Genomic DNA, 5,464 nt, shown 5'->3' with positions numbered 1-5,464 from the left:
CGCTTTTCCACACACGTCACAAACGACACAACGGACCTACTCCAACATCCGAAATTCCATTCCGACCCCTATATAAAAATCTCTGTTACCAACCGGAAAACGCCAAAATTCAAATTTCGCCAATTCAAGCCTAAATCTACTCCGGACCTCCAAAACTCCTTCCGATCATGCTCCTAAGTCCCAAATCACCTCCCGAAGCTATCCGAATCATGAAAACCAAATTCCGAGATCGATTTCTCACAAGTCAGCTTTCGGTTGACTTTTCCAACTAAAAGACCAACTTAAGAGACTAAGTGTCTCAAACCTTTCCAAAACCATTCCGAATTTGGACCGACTGACCCGATACCATATCGCATAGATGAACAAAGCCTAAAGAAGCAAAAATGGGGAAAAATGGAGCGGTAACTCATGAAACGACTGGCCGGGTCGTTACAGGCAAGTACAACAAATTCCGATGTTCTTTTTTTTATAAAAACACATGGGCAAATGGTATCATTTATATAACCTTCCTTTAATAAATACTCACTAAGACGATTATACCACATTCATCTTGATTGCATTATACCATAAAAAGATCTTTGCAATTTGATTGAAAACATTTCCCGGGACATCGAATTATGTGCATTAGGTATTTTAAATCCCTCAGGACTTTTCATGTATATCTCATTATCTAGTAAGCCATAAAGGCAGGCGGTAACCACATCCATTAAATGCATATCGATCTTTTCATGGACAACAAAACTAATAAGATAACGGAACATTATAGCATCCATAACGGGTGAATATATCTCTTCATAATCGACACCAGGCCTTTGTGAAAATCCTTGTGCAACAAGACGTGCCTTATATCTTTGTACCTCATTTTTCTCATTCATTTTGCATACAAAGACCCATTTGTAGCCAACATGCTTAACACCATTAGGTGTTTGGACTACAGGCCCAAAAACTTCACGTTTTTCAAGTGAATTCAACTCTGATTGGATTGCTTCTTGCCATTTTGGCCAATCACGTCTTTCTCGACATTCTCCAACAGACTGAGGTTCAACATCCTCACTATCTTGCATAATGCTAGATGAAACATTATATACAAAGACACAATCCACTACTATATCCAATCGATTCAAATTTGTCTCAATATCGATTGGATTTATTGATAGTTCCTTATTTTCTTGAGTCTCAGGCTCAGTGATTTCCTCATGAATCTCGGGATTGGTTAAATCGTGGATTTCTTCGTGAGACTCTTTCGTAATGTTATCTTGATCATTTGTTTTCCTTTTTCTAGGATTTCGATCCTTAGAACCTAATGGTTGCCACGTTTTAGGTGTGCTTTTGACTCATTAGCTATGACACTGCAAGATTGTCCAACAGGGACATCAATACGGATCGGAACATTCTCTGCAGGGATATGTGATTTTGTTATCCTTTTCAGATCCGTAAATGCATCTGGCATTTGATTTGCTATTAGTTGCAAATGAATAATCTTTTGCACCTCTTTTTCACAAATAGAGCCACGTGGATCAAGATGAGACAATGATTGATTTTTCCACAAAATTTCCCATTTGGTTTCACCATTTTCTCCCCCTAATTTTGGAAAAAGTGTCTCATCGAATCGGCAGTCTGCAAATCGTGCGGTGAAAAAATCCCTCGTTAATGTTTCGAGGTAGCGAATAATGGAGGGCGATTCAAACCCAACATATATTCCTAACCTTTTTTGGGGGCCCATTTTGGTGTGATATGGCGGTTCTATAGGCACATATACTGCGCATCCAAAAATTCTTATATGGGATATATTAGGTTCATGACCTAATACTAATTGCAACGGGGAATATTTATGATAATTTGTCGGTCTGAGACGAACTAGCATTGCTGCATGCAAAATGGCGTGACCCCAAACAGAAGTAGGAAACCTCATTTTCATGAGTAACAGTCTTGCTATCAATTGGAGACGTTTAATTAAAGACTCTGCAAGGTCATTTTGAGTGAAAAAATGAGCTACAGAATGTTCCACTTTATCCCAATTGTTATGAAATAATCATTAAATGCTTGGGATGAAAACTCAACAGCATTATCAAGTCTAATAGACTTAATTGGATTATCGGGGAATTGCGCCCGTAACCGAATTATTTGTGCCATTAATTTTGCAAATGTCAGGTTGCGAGATGACAATAGGGACACATGAGACCATCTTGAAGATGCATCTATTAAGACCATAAAATATCTAAACGACCCACTAGGTGGGTGAATAGGTCCACAAATGTCCCCTTGTATACGTTCCAAAAATGCGAGGGACTCAATCCCAACCTCTGTTGGTGATGGTCTAATAATTAACTTGCCTTGATAACAAGAAGTGCAAGAAAATTCATTATTTAAAAGAATCTTTAAATTCTTTAATGGATGCCCATTTGTGTTTTCTATAATTCGTCTCATCATAATTGATCCAGGGTGTCCCAATTGATCATGCCAAAGTACAAAAGTATTGGAGTCAGTAACCTTTTGATTTACAATAGAATGTGCCTCAATTGCACTAATTCTTGTCCAATAAAGGCCACAAGATAAAGATGGGAACTTCTCAGTAACCCTCTTTTGGCCAGAGACATTCTTGGTAATGATGAGATATTCAAGATTATTCACATCTATTGTCTCAATATGATATCCATTTCGTCGGATATCTTTAAAACTCAACAAGTTCCTCTTGGACTTGGAGGAGAACATTGCATTGTCTATGATAAGTATTGTTCCTTTAGGCAGAGTTATAGTAGCTCTTCTAGAGCCTTCAATTAGATTACTACTACTAGAAATTGTAGTAACATCTGCCTTACACATACTTAAATAAGAGAAATATTTCTTCTCTTTGAATATTGTATGTGTCGTACAAGAGTCAATTAAACAAACATTTTTACAATTGAACAGTGATCCAATTTTGCTTTGAGAGATATCCATTTATTCTTGTATTTAAAATCAAATTATAGAATGTCAAGAATTTAAAAGAGAAAAATAAAGTAAAATACTTATCTTAAATCCAGAACTTAATCATGAAGAAAGTTCATCGAACAATTGACAATCGTTATACGCAATCCCAAAGCTTCTACTCAATTGGTTAGAGTCTCATGCTGATAACGTGCTATGAAATAATAAAGAAGAAGAATAGTATTGCAGAGAAAAGTAGGGAGAGAGAATTCTTATTGATTTTGGTGAATTACAATGGAATAGAATCCTCTATTTATAGGGAAGGGTGACTTAGCCACCAAATAATAAAACCTAGAATCTCTCTAAATATAGACATTCACCATAAATAAAATTCTATTTATAACAATTAGTAGATTTTTAACACGTTTATATACATTTTGTCTAATACACATAAGAAAAAGTCATAAGGAAAGGATTTTTAAGTAAATTTTTATTTGGTTTTAAATTCCTAAAAGTTAGGTGTTTCTATATATGTAGTTCGAATAAGGAAAGATTTAATGACCAATATTTAGTAGATTTTAAAGATTAAATATTAGTAAATAATTAAATTACAATTATAACCAATATAACATCTATTTTTAAAGGGTAAAAAGGCGAACAACTCTCACGACCCAAAATCCACTAAGGGTCGTGATGGCGTCGGACACCATTGTCAGGCAAGCCAACACTAAATAACTAGTAACTTCTCATTTTAAATATTTCAGAATTTACTTGTTTTATACATTTAAACCATAGAGAATAAAATCCACTGGATAAATAATGATATCTTAACAATTTTAAAATACTGACTAATCCCATAGACATCCCAGAACTCGGTGTCACAAGTGCATGAGCAATTACTAATGATTCGAATAAAGTACAATAACTGTCCGGGATACAAATTGGACAAAAAGTAAATACAATACACTGAAAGAGACTATACTGGCTGCGGATCGCCTCGAGAAATGCGGCTCACCTAGTCCCCGTATCATCCATGCTGCTACGCCCGGTAGGCCACTAGAAGTACATGTGTTTGTGCAACAAAAATGCATAACAAGTGTAGCATGAGTACGAAAACAACGTGTACTCAGTAAGTATCCCGTCTAATCTCGAAGAAGTAGAGACGAGAGGTCGACTTTGACACTTACTAGTGGTCTAATAATGATACATCAATAATATAATAAATCGAGGATTTTTATAAACATGATTGTAATTCAATTGAATGAAGCAAGTAAACAATTCTTTCTTTTATAGGCAATGCCCAAATTCGTTTTCATCATTTATACATTAATTCTCAAGCCGGGAAGAAACAATATCAACTTTAATAAATTTCAAGGCAAGCAATACAAGCATGCGCAAATCATGCCGAGGTGGTACGACCCGATCCAACAATATTTAAACTGTGCACTAACAGAGGGTCGAATGGCGCGAACCATAGATGCTTCTATTTAATCTACCGAGGCGTTCGGCCCGTTCCACAATAGATAAACACATTCAAACAGTCAAATCAATAATTTATTAAGGAGCAATTGTTCAGGAAAAGGCAAGTTTCTCTTTTAAAAGTCGAGAAATGATATCTAGCCTTTTAGAAATTCATTTACACATTCGATATGTTTAAGCATTTTTAAGTTTGTCAACAAGGTTGAAAATATTAAAAGTAAAGCATGCTTTTGGGCCCTAAACTACCCGAACTTAAGCATAATAGTAGCTACGCACGGACTCTCATCACCTCGTGCGTACGTAGCCCCAACAAATAGGAGCACATAACCAATTAACTCACCTATGGGGACAATTCCCTCTTACAAGGTTAGAAAGGAGACTCACCTCGCTCCGAAGTCCCATAACCAGCATTTAACGCCCTTCTGAAGACGCAAATCGATGTACAATACTCAAAAACTAGCCAATAATCATGCAAATCCATTAATATATTTTCAATTTCTCATAGCAATCCAATTTATAACAATTCCTAACCCCGACCGAAAGGTTGACAAAAATGCCCTTGGACCCATGTGCCCGGATTCCGAAATTTTTCGAAGATAAAGTTTACCCATAACCTCACGAACTCAAATATATAATTTACTCTCAGTTTCATACCCAAAATAGTGGTCAAATCCAAAAATACAAATTCTAGGTCTTTCCACCAAAACCTCAAGTTTTCCACTAATTTCCATATTCAAATCCATATCTAAATCATGTATTTAACTTGTAATGAGTGTGAACAACTTACCTTGTGATACTTGAAGAACATTTCCCCTTGAAGCTCTCCAAAATCGTCCACACCAAATGAAAATGGGAGAAAAATGACCAATTCCCGATTTTAAAAGAACACACTGCCTCCAGCCTTTCCGGACCTGCGTTGCACCAGCCATACCTGCGGCCGCACCTGCGGAAATGCATTGCAGGTGCAGTCCTCTTCAAGCTAGGCGAAATTCGCTTCTGCGGACCTTCAAGCGCATCTGCGCCTTCGCACCTGCGCATGCCCGTACGCTCCTGCGACCCAGCTGCCCCTCACGCATTC

This window comes from Nicotiana attenuata, unplaced genomic scaffold (assembly GCF_001879085.1).
Source record: "Nicotiana attenuata strain UT unplaced genomic scaffold, NIATTr2, whole genome shotgun sequence".
Classification (NCBI taxonomy): Eukaryota; Viridiplantae; Streptophyta; class Magnoliopsida; order Solanales; family Solanaceae; genus Nicotiana; species Nicotiana attenuata.
This window is presented reverse-complemented; position numbering follows the sequence as displayed.